Source organism: Camellia sinensis, chromosome 7 (genome assembly GCF_055761805.1).
Source record: "Camellia sinensis isolate YWXY chromosome 7, ASM5576180v1, whole genome shotgun sequence".
Taxonomy (NCBI): Eukaryota; Viridiplantae; Streptophyta; class Magnoliopsida; order Ericales; family Theaceae; genus Camellia; species Camellia sinensis.
The window spans coordinates 145,107,105-145,123,881 of NC_138967.1; the positions used below are offsets into that span (position 1 = coordinate 145,107,105).

Below are 16,777 nucleotides of genomic sequence, written 5' to 3' on the forward strand. Positions count from 1 at the left end.
TTGACCAAAAGAGTATTGGGACCATTTGAGCACAACATTTGCAACTTTAAAACTAAATTAAAATACCCGTGAAGGCATGACTAAACAGTTTATTAAAAAAGGAGAAAATTATGAAAATAGTTTTTATAGTTTACACGATGTGTTAATTTAGTCTCTGTAATTTTAATTTGCTCGATTTTGCTCCTTAATTTAACAGATTGTGTCATTTTAATCCAATAAATAAGAGTTGTTAAGTAATTTACTGAAAAGTCAAACAATGTGTCAATTTGGTCCCTATATTTTTCACAATGTGTCAATTTAGTTTCTATCAAAATCGAGAAAATTGAAACTACATGAACCAAATTGACACATCATGTAAAGTATAGGGACCAAATTGACACATTGTTTAACCTTCCGTTACATTAACTTAACAACCGTTATTTATTAGACTAAAATAACACAATCCATTAAATTAAGGGACAAAATTGAGCAAATTAAAACTACAGGGACCAAATTGACACATCGTGTAAACTACAGGGATTATTTGTATAATTTACTTTTAAAAAAATGAAACTTAAGGAATTTAAGGATGTAGATGATAAAAACAGATAAAAATTAAAATTTCAAATGCAGGTCAACGATATTTGAAAAATAATGAAACACTTCATAATTAATCTAACAACAATGATTCATCCCCCTTCAAAAGTCCCACCCCCACCACCCCTACACACACGTGGGGGTTGGGGATTGGGAGATCAGAAAAAAAAAAAGAAAAAAAAAAAAAGCTAGCCAATCAAATGCAAAGGGGGTGAAGGGGGTGACCCCCAAAGGGGGTCTCAACCTTTATTGTTAATCTAATTAGGTGTAAAATAATAGTGGGCTGTGCTTCCCTCCAGTTCGTGATCGGACTAGAGGATACTATTGGGCCCGTGGAGACCCACCACGGGTTCCGTTTTGATAATCCAAACTGTTCAATGTGTAAAACTCGTCGAGTACTATATGATTGTAAAAAATCACGTTGATCGGATATCGATAGCTATCTCATCGGATCAGATTTTTGTCAACCGTTTATTTTTTTACTGTCTATTGTTTTTTTATATGTAAAATTGATTTGATCACGTAACTATCGATATCCGATCAAACTAATTTTTTATAGACATATAGTACTTAACGGGTTATACATATTGCACAGTTCAGATTATTGAAACGGAATCTATAGTGAACTCTTACAAACACAACAGTACCCTTCAGCCGATCACGGAGTGGGGAAGCCAGCCCCAAAATAATATGTCGCTCCATATATATGGCTGAAATCAACAAAAAGTAAAAAAAAAAGAAGCAAGGATTAAAAAACACAGATCATGAATTGGAGTTAACCATCAAAATATCAGCTTGATAAACATTTTTTTACATTAGTACAAATAAAATCCTAGTGTTATTAGTGCAAATAATCTTTCATTCCTTTTACACTGTTAAAAAATATTAAAAGCAAGCCATTGTCCACTAGTGCTATAAAATATGAAGTTTATAGTAAGAAGATGACAGAAACCTCTAGTGGATCCAAAATCAATCTCAACACTCCTTTTTTATTCATTCTCTTTCTCCATCCATCAAATTGTATGAAAAAAATATTGTACATGGAGTAGTACACAATTTTACTGTTCTTAAACTGCTAAGAAGCATGTGGTCTTACTCGACTGCTCAACTGCGTCGAACATGAAATGTAAGAGCTACATTAATACAGTTGCCATAACATCTCCAAGAACTGAACATAATGAAAATAATCATTGAGCGTTATTAGAGTAACATACAATTTTACTGTTCTTAAACTGCTAAGCACTCAACTGCACCGAACATAAAACGTAAGAGCTACCGAACATAAAATATAAGAACTACTCCAATGCAGTTGCTATAACATTTGCTAGCTATAGGAGCATTCGGATTAGTCTCAATAAATTGTGAGTCAAATTATAATATAAAATTTACTTTTGTATTTTAACTAGCCTACACACTCTTATTCACCCAAAAAAAGCCTACATACTCCATTAAACTCTCTATTTTAAAATTTTGTTTCATTAAAATATTATGAACACGCAAACATAAATAAGACTGAAGATAGCAACAGATCAACACTATAGTAATAGCAGAGCAACAGCAAGATAGGAGGGTCAAATCCACTGAGAGGCGGTCGATCGGCCGGACGACCAGGCAGTGGACCGATTAGGCCAAATTTGAGCATTTTTCTTCTTTGTTATAGAGCACTCACAGGACATCTGGAGGGACGACCAAACATAACTTTTTGGCCCAATTTTGCTCCAGAAAATATAATAAAAAATTGATTACCGTATAAACAGTGCCTCAACTGAAGCATTCACAAAATGAATGAAGGGTATAGAGAGGCTGATGGAACTAATATTTACAATTATTTCTCTCTACAATAGTTTCAAAGTCATTGTAAAAAGAATGATGCAGATGCTCTAATATAGCAATTTGGGCAAAAAGAAGAGTTTTAATGCAGTTGTTATTTTAGCTGTTAAAATTTGACATTACTATGTAGTGTTTTGAGAAATTGGTAAAAAATTGACTTTTTAACTTTATTAGTCAATTTTATCTCTTTGGCCTGAATGTTAGATATATATATATATATTGCTAAAAATTGTAAAATTTTGCTTGATAAAATAGATTGGTCCTATATGTGATTTCCTACAATTATTAATTCGATTACTAGTAAAGTTTTATGGATCTAAGCCACGTTAAGTAAAATGAGAACGGAGAAAATGATGTATTAAGATGAGGACAGATTAATTGTGGTAGGGTTTACTTATTATTTTGAAATAAATTGATTATGCGACAAGAAATAATTGATAAATTAAATAATAATTAAAATATTTTATACAAAAAAAAGGAAGAAGTAAAATGTTCAAAATATTAAAAATGTAAGTGGTAATTTAAAAAATTTAAAAGACGAATCAATTTTGTAGAACTTTCTCATGGAGATTGTGTGGTGGAAAAATATAATACGAGTCATTGAAATAAAAGGAAGAACAATTATTGTATGGTTAAAAAATACAATACAACTCATTTAAATAAAAGAAAGAAATTTTGTTTTCAAAATTTATTTTTTAAAATACATTAAAACAAATTTGGTGAAAAAAATATAAAAAAATTAAAAAAAAAAGCTTTCCAAAAACACTTTTCAGAAAATTCTACTTTCTTATTTTTTTGTATTTTTTTTTTGTTTTTATTGAATTTTTTTAATATTTTAAGCAATTTTTTTTTTTAATTTTTAGACACACCTAACATAAATACACATAAAAATTATAATTTTTGTGAAAAATATCTTTTAAAAATTCACTAAATATCAAAATTATAAAAAAATACGAGAATTCAATATATTTTCCATATTTTTATATATTTATTAATTTTTTCAATTTTTTTTTACTTTTTAGATACATCTAACTAAGTGCTTCTAAAAGAGTAAAAAAAATTGCTTAAAATTTCAAAAATATTCACTAAAAACAAAAAAAAAAAACATGAAAAATAAAAAATCTAGTTCTCAAAAAACTTAATCCAAAAAACTTAAACCAAACACACAATCATTTTTTTTTTCATGTGAGTACAATTTTTAAAAATTAAAAAATATAGTTTTGATATTTATTTTCACTAAATTAATTTTTAATATATTTGTACTTAGTCTTTCTGAATATTTTAACTCCCATTATGACTAGGCCATTTTGTATTAGTCATTTGTTAATCATATAAATAAAAAAAATAATATTACTATCTATTTTCTATTAAAATGTATACTTAGGCCTCGTTTGAGAACATATTTTTTTTAATAATTTTTTAATTTTTTGGCTAAAATATAATGTAAAAAAACTAATATGTTTAGGATGACTTTTTAATTTTTTACAAAAAAGATGTACAAAAAATAGAGAGAAAAGAAAATTTTTAACTTTTTAATATAAGTTATTAACATTTTTATTTTTTAGTGACATTTTTATTTTTTAGTGACTTTTTAATGTTTTAGCTAAAATCACTCATTGCCAAACGATACATTATCTTTTTTTGTTTTGGTATGTACCCACTATTTGCATTTGTTTAAGTAACTTTAACCTTGTTAAAAAAAAATATATGATAAAAGTGTAAATTAACTATGGGGTGTTTTGGTAACACATTAAAAAAAAATTAAATGTTAACTTTTAATATATTTTTGATCACATTATCTCTCACATAAAAAAATAAAAAAAAGTAAAAAAATCAACTTTTAACCATCTTCTAAAACACCTCATTTATCAAATATAAAAGAGGAAAGTGTAAAGTTATTATAAGGGGTTGTTTGGGATGTTCTAAATAAGTGTACTTTTTGAATTTTTAGACTAAAAAGTTGAGGAAAAAATATGATTATTCGGGTTAACTTTTTGACTTTTTATGAAAAAATGTGTATTAAAAAATTGTATAAATTAGTGTGTAGGAGAAAATTAAGATTGAAAATTGTGCAGCCGTACTTTTTGACTTTTAGTGAATAGTGATAATTTTTTAACTTTTTGAATAACTTTTTGACTTTTTAATTTTTTGGGCACATGCCAAACTTAGCCTAAAATTTGAAAAAATATTCATCTTTTTAATTTTGTCATTTCAATTTCACTCTTAATAATGTAAAATTAAAGAGATTAAAGATTAAAAAAAAAAAAGAGAGTATTAAGACTGTTTTATATCAGTTTTTGTTACATTATTAAAGATAAAATAAGGGCTTGGCTTTCCTACAGTCCCAGATTGGACTAGAAAGTACTGTTAGGCTTGTGGGGGCCTACCACGTGTCCCGTTTTGATAATCTAAACCGTTCAATGTGTAGAACTCGTTGAGTACTATATGCCTATAAAAAATCATGTTGATCGGATATCGGTAGTTTTGTGATCAAATAAGTTTTGTATAAAACAATGGACGGTGAAAAAATAAACGATTGACAAAAATCTAATCCGATGAAATAACTATCAATATTTGATTAATGTAATTTTTTTTACAAGTATATAGTACTTGAAAAATTTTACACATTAAACAATTTGAATTATCAAAACGAAACTTATGATAAACCCTCACAAACCTAACAATACCTTCCAATTCAATCTGGGACTGGAAGAAAGCCAGTCTCATAAAATAAATTGTCTCAATCAGAGAATACATCAATGGTAAAATCTAATGAATTGAAGTGATAGTGAGGCCTTGTTTAGGAATATGCTATTTTAGTAATTTTTAAATTTTTTGACTAAAATCTAAAGTAAAAAAATTTGTATGTTTGGAACGAATTGTTGATGTTATACAAAAAAAAATATACAAAAAGTAGAAAGAAAAATAAATCTTTAATTTTTTGGTATAAGTTATAAACTTTTTAATTTTTTTTAATATTTTTATTTTTTATTTTTAGGCTAAAACTATTACTTCCCCGACGAGACTTAAATGCAACAAAAGATTAGGGATATAGTTGTAAGGCTAAGTTTGGCATCTTAAAAAAAAAGTCAAAAAGTTACTAGTCACATCATCTTATTTAAATCATATCATTTCTCTACCACATCACTACAAACTCAACTTATATTTCATAAAAAGTAAAAAAATACACTTATTTAAAACAATACAACCAACCCCTAAATTAAGGACCACCTGGACAACCGTAGGCAACACATCTACGGTTCCTTCTACTTTGTCGCGTAGCGTCTGCTACTGTCTGTCTCTCTGTCCTCCCTTGATTGGGTGTCCCTGATGCGACGCCGTACGGTTCAGTTGAAGAGAAGTCCTGTGGGACCTACTAGATCATGTCAACGTGTCGAAAAGTTATTTGGTGGTCTAAAACATTATTTCTCACTATTTATATTGGGACAAGTGCCCAATTTTATTTTCAAAGAGACAAAAACAAGCTGTGAAATTTACGGTTTTAATCAATAATAGTCCCGTTTGGCAAGGGTATTTTTGACTTTTTCTTGGTTAAAATTTAAGAGGACTGAATAAAAGTTAAAATAATTAATAAAATAAAATATTACATTAAATTTATAATTATTTTATTTTTTTCTTACAAATATTGTATTTAATTACAAAAAAATCTAACAATTTTTTTAAACATAAAAATTTTAACCTACTAAAGTAACTAAAAACTAAGGTCAAGTTTGGCAACATTAAAATAATCCATCTTTTTTATCTTTTTATCTTTTTTTCATCACATCACCTGTCTACTTTTCTACACATTTTTTCATAAAAAGACAAAAAATGCACTTATTTCGATCATTCCAAACAACCCCTAAATTTATCTACTAAAATAACTAACTTCCCAAACAAGACCAATATTCAAGTTAGGAAACTATCTAAATTTGTCGTAGGAACAAATTATAATTTCTCTAATGTGTCAACATAATATTTCAACCCCTTTTGATCTATATTAGACTTTAAATAAATAAAAATAAAAATAAAAAATAAAAAATTCATATCATGATGTGTGTTGTTGACATAATAAGAGCGTTAAGATTGAGAAAGCATGCTCTTATCACTTTAATCACACATATTTGTGATATTAATTAATTAATTATTTATTTATATTTTTACTTACTTAAATTACATACACAACGCATATGTCAATTACTAATATTATATATAGCAACCTCATAGTTCTTCTCTCGAACTTACCTTCTAATTAATTCATTTTCAAACCAAATAAGTAAAGGGATTAGTTTCTTTCTAGTTCAACTTATTGGGCCTGACATGGGTCCTTATTTGATGATTCATTTTGTTCATACTTTTCAAATCTTTGTATAAATTATTCATATATCCAGTTTTAAAGCTATCCTTGCTGTAAACTATTTTGAAAAGAAAAATGATAAATTCATATAGTCAATTTAATTTTGTACCTGAATGATCTACACATACACACTTAAAAAAAATAAACAGAATGAATAATTACCTATATCATAATTTATACCGACATGTCTTAATTTTGGGAACATTGAATGTTGGAAGGTCAACAATAACAAAACATTCTCTCTCTACCCTCATCTTTTAGGGTTTTCTATGTGTTGCACAGCTTGGGGAGAGAGAGGGAAGCTTTGGCCTCTGCCTACCTCTCTCTCCATTGTGAGCTCGTTCTTCCCAACCTCTCCATTCTTGTGAGGTGTTTCTTCTCCCTATGGTGGAAGTTTGCTAGGTTTCTCCTCCTCCATCCTATTGGTGCCGGATCTGTCTTATCCCTCATTCTTCATCACTCGCCTACCACGGATTTGACTATTCTCTGGGAATGAGGTCGAGTTTTTTTCCTTTTTTTTTTCCCCTGATTTTTGGTTTTGGTTGTGTTTTTTAGAATCCATCGGTGCTATGTTGCAGTTTTCCCATTCTGTGGTTTGTAACCTATGATCTATCTCAGACATGCTTTATTACCGATTGATTGGCTTCTGCTTTGCAGTTGGGCTGGACATAGGGTTATTCGATCTGCGAAAACCGCCAAACCCAAACTAGATGCGAGTTAGGATTTTCCTATTTTACGGGTTGTAGGCAGGTTGTGGGTTTTACCCGCACCACACCCGCACTTACCCGCCTGCGTCTTTATATATATATATATCTGGATTGTTAGATTTTCTTGTAAGTTTTGTAGAAGAAAAAGATAAAGTTAGTGGTAGGTTTTTTCTATCTCAGAATCATTCTCAGTAATTGAGTTCTCTGTTGTCTTTGGACAAAGCTTCAAGATTTGTTTTACAAATTATTTTCTTTCTTTTTTAGACCACAAAAGAGGGGTATAAAACTTTTATTTTTTTTTTCTTTTTCTCCTGAAAAAAGCTCTTAGAAAGAGCACTAAGATTTCTATGAAGATTGAAGATTAAATAAATTATATAATTTTCATTTTTTATAGAGTTTGCGAGTTTGCAATGTTTTTGTTTTATTTTATTTAATGGGTTTGGATGAAATTTGACAATAATTTATTTTAACTCCTAACTAGTTATTATTATTGCATTTTAGTTTTTGAATGAATGTAAAAGTTAATAAAAAATTACTTTTAGGTAAGTTTAGGATTTTGAATGATTTCACTTTAATTGTGTTGTTAGGTACTAGATAGAGAATAAATTTTTTAAAGGAAAAAGTCCAATCCACAAACCGTCCGTACATCCGTGAATCCTATCCGCACAAATTGCAACCCGTACTGCAGGCGGTTGTGAGTTCAATTTTTCCCAAACTGCAGACATGCGGTCAGGTTCAAACCGCAAATTGAATCGTCAAAAACCGATCCGCAAGCAGCCTTAGTTTGCAATACGAGCACGAGTATGAGTTATGCATCTGAATTTTTTCATAGTTTTTGCTCATTTGTGTTTCTTGCTTTGATATTTTCTTTGATTGATGTAAGTTTATATGTTGGATAGACTCCTCTCTGTATATGTCGTTTGGCTTCCTTAATGGAAATTTCTTTCTTATAAAAAAAAAATATATTGAAAGGTCCTAATGTTGAACATAAATACTCCATTTGGATTGAGAGATTTGGTGTGAAAAATAAAAATAAACTGGAGAGAATGAGATTTATGATTGTTTGTTTGGATGATTAGTTCAAGAAGTGAGAAATGATAGAAATCACTTCAAACTTTAAGTTTTATTTATCACAAAATGTGAGGGGATTTGATGACGAAAGTTGCCCTCTACAAAAAAAAATAAATTATAATACTCAATTTACCCCACTAAATACAAAATTAATAAATAAAAGGACATATATTTTTTTTTTCTTTTGTTCATTGTTCATTCAAACAAAAAAAATGAAAAATTACAATAATTTATTTTCTTTTCCCATCTTAAAAAGGAGTGCAAGGCCTCAGCTTTTTTCATTCATTACAATTAATATTTTTTATAAACTTTTTTTTTTAATAGTATTTTAGTCTAAAAACAAGTTAATTACAAGCGAAGCCTAAAGAACATCATTTAAAGTTAGAAACTTACTTAGAGATATGACATATGTGACCCCTCTACAATCCATGGCATCAATAATTAAGAACCTAAATTATTAAAGTATGACTTTTTGTTTTCCTTTTTAATTTTTTAATACACCGGAGAGAGAAAGGAAAAAAAATATAAAATACCATAAGTTTAAGGGCACAGAGAATTAAACATATAATTAGACACGTAGATATCTCACATGGAGTGGGGTTTGCACAGTAAGTTTGGGAACTAGACTTATGATAACAAATCTGGGTCAAGAATGGAGTGTGTGGTAGAGATTGAAAGTGTGTATTGTACGGTCCATGTACAGAATGAATTTGCACCACACAACGGTGTTTCTAGATTTGTAGTATTACTAGGGGTTTACACGATGTAGGATTTACATGTGAGATCCACTCTTTGTGAGATATTTGTGTCACATTCTATGTTTGATTTTTGTATTCTTAACATTACTATAGAATCATGTTTGAACGGATAATAATGATATATTTTTGTAAGAGTTTTTTTTTTTTTGGTGTACAATTGGTAGGAGATTATTCATAAATATTAAAAAAATACATTAAATTAAATTATCAACTATATAAAATAATTTAACAACATATATGGGCAAGCCTTCCATCTATATAGACAATATAAATAACTAAGGGAATAATCTTTAATAAAGAATAAATAGTCATTAATTTTTTTTTCTTTATTAGCCCTGTTTGGTAGGGCTTATTTCCAGCTTATTTCAGTTTTTAGCTTAATTTAAGCTATTTTGATGTGTTTGGTTCAGCTTAACAATACAACTTATAACTTTTTATTAGTCAAAAATCAACTTATTCTTTGAGTGAGGGAAGAGAAATTTATTTTATAAGTCAAAAATCAACTTATGTTCACAATTATAAGGTATAAACTGTTAAGATATAAATTATAATCACTTTTCTACCATCCTACTAAACGGGGCATTATCGGTTCTTTCTTAAGTTGTTTTCTCCTTTCCATTACAATGCTGTTTCTTATCTTAAATTGATAATTGATGACGTAGTTGTTGGTGTTGGGTTAGTAATATCAATCATTTGACTTTTTTATATAATTAATAGTTTTGTTTTGTTTTTTTTTTTTTTTTTTTTGGGCACATTATATAATTGATAGTTTGATTTGATATAATCCTTTTGATATTCATAAATTATCTTCCATCAATTAATAAAAGGAAAATGTTTAAGGGTCACAATTTTTGTGGTCATAATGACTCAAAATTGTCAAAACGACGTCGTTTTGAGTGCAAAACATGCCAAAACGACGTTGTTTTGACAGTTTTGAACCATTGTGACCACAAAAACTGTGACCCTCTAGCATTGTTATTAATAAAAATAGTAAAATCTAATTTACCTCCATGTGATTGAGCTTGATAGCACTTTACGCCCGGTCTTTTACAAATAGTCATATGCCTCTCATATGATTTTGAACTAAAATGTAACTGTTAACACCGTTAATTATAAATGTGAAATGACTATAATATCTTCAAACCATATATTTTTTGTTATTTTCTTTCTCTCTCATCTCTCATATACATAATTTAAATGTCTAGTATTAATTCAATTAAATCACAATTATTTATAAATTTTTAACTATTTATTGTAATTCTTAAATTTTTATTCTAATTTTAATTTAATTATACTTTCACAATTAATCCTGAATATTTAACTATTTATTGCAATTACTAACTTTTTAATCTAACTTTAATTTAATTATATTTTAGACCACAATTAATCTTAAATTCTTAATTATTTATTATTATAATTTCTAACATATTAATCTAATTTTAATTTAATTATATTTTAGATCAATTCTTAATTATTATTTATTTAATTATATTTTAAATAAATTCTTAATTATATTATATTATATTTTATTTTAATTAACATATTAATCTAATTTTAGTTTTGAAAAAAATGGGGGTAAAATTGTCCTTGTACTGTATTAATTTCATTATAATTTTTTAAAAAACAAAACCTACTCTAAAAAATGGTGTGTAATACACCTTTTGTTAATTTGGGTGGAAAAACTAATAGTATCACTTTAGTCCGAAACTATATAGAGGCTTACTGACTATATTTGAATGATAGGAAGATAAAATACTTTAACCCCAAACCACAAGGGGGTAAGATAAATTTAACCCTAAAAATAAAAAAAATATTTATATTTTATACAAGATTTAAAAAAAAAAAAAACTAATAAGAATTGAATCCTAATTTTTATTGTGAAATTGACTAGTTCTAACTAACTTAATTAAGAGTAAGTTTGGGAAGTTGGTTTTGGTGGGTTAGGGGTTAAAATAGCCACAAAAAATAAAATAGGCTATTTTAGCCACAAAAAATAAAACATCAAATCCAATCCATAATCATTACACTCCTCTCTCACCAAAAAAGTCAACAAAGTCAAAAAGTCCTTCCCAAACCAAGCTTTTTAGCCCCAGGCTAAAATAGTCAAAAAGCCAAAAAGGCAACCCACTTCCCAAACGGAGGCTAAACTAATTGTTAGCTTGTTTATTATTATAAAATATATATCATATTTCTTATTATATAAAATTTTTAGAATAGTAGGATAAAACCAAACCAAACCAAGTTAAATCAGTTTATAGTTTGGTTATGGTCTGATTACATAAATTTAATAGTTCGATTATGGTTTTATTTGAGCAATGGTAGAGGGCCCAAATTCTGTGGCTCAAATGTGGCTCAAATGGCCAAAACGACGTCGTTTTGAGTACAAAACAACACCAAAATGGCCAAAACGACGTCGTTTTGGCCATTTGAGCCACATTTGAGCCACAGAATTAGGGCCCCAAACATTTTTCGTTTTATTTTTTTTGAAATTGTAGAATTGAAAGTTTACTTTTAAATTTAGATTGATCTCATCCGTGAACACTCTTAATATACGTGAGCAATCTTAGGACTCAAATGAATTTTTAAATATTCTACACAATATTCACATAGGTATAGGACCTATGTGGGCACTATGTGGTGTGAATTCCATATTCATGTGAGAATTGTATAAAATATTTGATAATTTATTTAAATTGTATTTGATTCATGAATTTGATAAAAATTTTAAAAAAATATATATATAATTACATTTTACCTATATTTCATAGACATTTTTTCTTTTCTAAATTTTTTTCCAAGTGTATGATATTTTTGAATATAGATACAAAGAATGAAGAGATAGAAAAATGTGAATTTATCAGACACTGCTTTTGTAATGGGGCCCCGAGAATTTGGTCACCCGACTAGTCCTCACCAATTGGAAAAAAATCACGTTAATAATTTAAATGAATTCTTTAAAATTTTAAATAAAGATAAGTTCTTATTAGTGATTTATATTTTTTGAATGATATAATGGAAATGTTTTATTACAATAATATAATATAGATAATTTCAACGATATGACCATGTCTATTTAGTTTTAAAGGGTTAAATTAGATTAACAATTTATGAGCTTTATTAAAATCATATTTGATTGTATTAAAATGACGGGATTAGTATTTTTATGATTGGTTGGGAGTGTTATTTCAATCCCATTATGTTGAAGGTGAAAAGATGGGGCTAAATTTCATTAACTAAGTCTTATAATTTTGTAATTATATTAAACTCTTTTAAGATTTTAATTCACATAACATTTTAACTTTCTTGTTATCAGAAATTCGTTAGTCACATGGATATTATTTTTACACTAAAATATATATTTCACATTATTTATTTTTGTGTATTCAATTTAGCTGCATTGATTTCGGTCTCTTTAATCTTATTAAAAAGAGGATCGTATAATTATATTAAAATTGTGAGATTTGTATTTTTTTTTCTCTAAAGCTCAACGAGGTCGTTGTAACTTACCTTTATTTTTATGAATTGATTGGAAGAAAGAGAAGTCCTTTGTGGTTGAAAAAAAAAAAAGAGATAAAGACCCAAAATTTCTATCTAGAATGTGGTTCAAATTCAACGCTTATTTGATGAGACTCAGATGTAAAATCAATCTCAATTACACATAAATGTTTTTGGGCAATTTTGTAACAAAAATTTTGGTATCCTAGGATAGCTGGCTTGAAAATGTTGTATGGATGGTCTATTCTTGAAATTAGTCTTGTCGATTTTTTATTTTTATTTTTTATCTGATCATGAGGTTACCAAAATTTGATTAATATAATTTTTTATAAGAATGATTTTCTCAATAGATCTTACAAAATAAACTATTCAAATTACTAAGGAGTCCACAACAAACAGATTTTACTATCTCATCCAAATAAAAGGAGAATTACAATTCAGTCGTAATGATCAAAAGTAGTTACACAAACATGGGGTACAACTTGCATTGTACAAAAAAAGCCCACAAAACGAGTTCTAACCCTCACCTCCCTATAATTATTTTTAGTCTTTTATCCATATTTGCAATTATACCAAATAAATGGACTGAAGAAAAAGACAAGGAATTTGCCACAGTAGATCTTTTGCCTTTCTTTTTTCCTGCATCTTATACGATTCTCAAATAAGCAAACTTTTAGAAATAACCTTTTATGTTTGTGTGCATGCATGATAGCAATAGGCAAATAATAGTGCCTTTTGGACTTGCATACCTTGGGATTGTTTTGAGCATTTGTTGAGCTCCAAAAGTCTTAAGAAGCATCATACAAACCTTGGTATGTGGGGGACTTCAATTCAATTTGTTGACACATTGTTGCTTGCTGAGGTAATATCATATCAAAAACATTGAACTTTAGTTGATTGTGGGATTAGAGCATCTCCAATAGTTTGCCATTGCAGTTGCTAAAGCTATATTATGGCAGCTTTGAGGAAAAAAGGTTCTCCAATGGTCACAAATAACAGCTGTTAAAAATGGCAAATGCTAAAGTTGTTGCCAAGTTTGACAATAACTTTGGCAAATAACAAATCTGTCAGCTCGCCCAAAACTAACTGATTTTCTTTCTTCCCTCCCCCCCTTTCTCATTCTTTTCTAGAAAAAAACTCAAACAAAAATAGATCAATAATTTCATTTTGCAAAATTCAGGAATTTTTTTTTAAACAAAACTCACCAATTTGTTTAAACAGTGTCGACAATTGAAAAAAAAAAATCAGCAATTTATTTTTAAACAAAATTTCAATCAATCTCAACATTCAAGTAATCTCAACATATTCAAAAAAAAAAAATTTAAACTCTAAATTGAAACAGTGAATTAGCATAACCATCGAACCAACCTTCAGTGAAGAGAACCCAACCTTCATTGAACCCAACCTCAACGAAAACTCCAATCAGTAAAAGAATAGAGCAAGAGAGAGGAAGAGAAAGAGTTTCTTCTTTATCACCTTCGATGACACCATTGAAGGAAACTCCAATTGGATTATGAACCTAGGGTTTTTGAGACGACGAATAGGGTTGAAATGATGGAGCTACGCTGGTTCATACGGAGATTGCAGACGATTAGCATGAGCGATACATCGGATGTTTATGGGAAATTTTGAGAGAGAAAGACAAAGAAGTGGAGTATGATTCCAGAGAAATAGAAATGAAGGCGATAAGAGAGAGGAGGATAGAAGCAATGGAAAGAGACAGAGAGATAGATATTTTGAGAGAGAGCCCATGGTTCATCTTTATCCAAACATTTTGAGAGATAGATATTTTGAGTATTTAAATTTATTTTTTCAAATTTTCAATTTCTTTTTCATTTTTTATATTTGTCTAGTCAGATATAATATAAATATATATTTTTTTTGACAAACAGATAAAAAAAGGTCACAAAAGACAAAAAAATAAACAAAAAAAATACTAAAAAATCTATATTCAAACAACACCTATAAACTTGAAGGGAAAATTGATTGAGATTTGCCAAAATAGCATGTGTACCATTGGAGCATCATTGCTATAATTTGGCAATGAATACTATTTTCTAGTAAGTTTAGATTGTTGAGTAGAATCATATTTAGCACGATAAGCATGTCTTTTAGTCCTATTTTCTTTAGATTTAAATTCGACATGTAATTTATCAAGATCAGGAGCAAAAGATTTACTAATTGTCATTAATTGAGGATTGATTGGAGATATTACTTCGAAATCAGTTTGAGTAGGAGAATTATTTGATTCAGTATTTTCTTCACGGAAATGTGTATGAGTAGAATAAACAAGTTTACTAATTTGAGAGGTAGTAGAGTTATCAATGCCTTTTAATTTACTATGGGAGGGTTGACCAAGATTAATTTGACTATTTTTTCGGAATAAAGGAGTATTAAATATTTCATCTTCAGTTTCAAGATCAGTAGGTATACTCGAAGTACTATGTCTAGAAGATTGACTACGATTAAATTTAATACGGACTGAACCGTCAGTAAATTGTTGAATATCTTGGATATCTTGACTAGTGGATTGTTGTTGATTATGTTTGTAATTTTCATTAACCGTAATCCATTGATCAGGGAGAGTAATATCTTTCCATTCTATCATTTGAGGAATATTTATATTAGTATCATTGTTACTAGTTTGAATCAGTAATGTTTTGTCCTTAGGACTTTTATGTAAAGCTTGAACATTTAAATTGGTTTTAATACATTTATAATGGACACGGTAAATTAAAGCAATATTATGAGTTTTTTCTTTCATATTAGTAAATGAACCATTTAATTGAATATTTAAAGTTAATGCATCTAATATGTGTGGATCTCTAAGACTGAGTGTGAAATCAGGAAAACAATTAAAATGAATAGGTTCTTTGTGAAGACCAGTTTCCACCATACCCATTAAACTATCATTATAATCAAGAAAACGAGCATCTCTTAAACATAATAAAACAGAAGTATTTTTACCTTGTGGAGTTAATGGTTTGATTCCAACTTGAATTAATCCTAAATGAATAAAATTGTGACCAGTTTTTAAATGACGTTTAATAGTGTTAGCATCAAATAAGTGACAGGTTTCTCTAGGCTTTTCTAAAGCATAAACTTGTTCTAATGTTTTAACATGCAGATTAACATTAAAAGCAGATTGTAAAAACGTAGTTTTATAAATCTCTTTAATTGATAATTTTGGTATATTCCAACTTAAATCCAGTTTATCATTTTGTATTTCTAATTCTTCTTCATTAATTACTAATCCTTGATTAGGTATTAAGGGCAAAGTTGTTGACCTAGAACTGACTGAAGAGTTACTTCTAAATAATCGACTCATTTTTTCTTTAATTAAACTGTTTTACAGGAATCTTAATACATTGTCTAAATTTATCATGTTTTCACATACTATGCTTTCACACACACCCATTTCGGAGGACCCCTAAAATCCTATACTGCCTAACCAAAGGACTGACCAAGGACAGGGACGAAGATTGGGTGGCTAGTAACAAAGTGGAAAACACAGATATAATTTTGACAAATTAAAATGACTGGAAACAGATTAACAGATAGCAAATAGAGTTGACTCAATAGAAGTAGCAAAGCAGTAAGCAAGAGATCTCAACATAACTTGGCTCTGATACCAAAAGGGACGGAAGCAGAAATATAAAGAACATGAAGAAGGAAATAACACTAATAATACTAAAAATAAGCTAAACTAAAACTGAAATATAATACTAAAAGAAAACAGTTTAAAAATACATTAATAATAAAACTTACAATTGTTTAATGGAGTGAAATAAACAATTCTTCAAAATACATAACTTGAAAACGAACTTGAAAAGAAAATTACAGAGATAGGTTTTTCTCTTGAGGAAGGAATGCTCTCAATTTTTTCTAACTCTGCCTTATTCTTGACTGAAGAGACCCTTTTATTATCAAAAGAGACCACTGTTAGCCTTGTGAGTGAATACTATGAGTCTTGTGAGTGAATA

General features: G+C 28.5%; 1 long non-coding RNA gene across 1 annotated transcript; it reads right to left on the reverse strand.

Annotated features, from left to right (window-relative positions):
• Window positions 1-13,542: 13,542 nt before the first annotated feature.
• On the reverse strand, window positions 13,543-14,700 carry LOC114258814 (uncharacterized). Its single transcript, XR_003628082.2, has 2 exons — window positions 14,163-14,700; window positions 13,543-13,651 (listed from the first exon to the last, which is right to left on the reverse strand). It is a non-coding gene; the product is annotated as an uncharacterized LOC114258814 (long non-coding RNA).
• Between the last annotated feature and the right edge of the window lie 2,077 nt (window positions 14,701-16,777).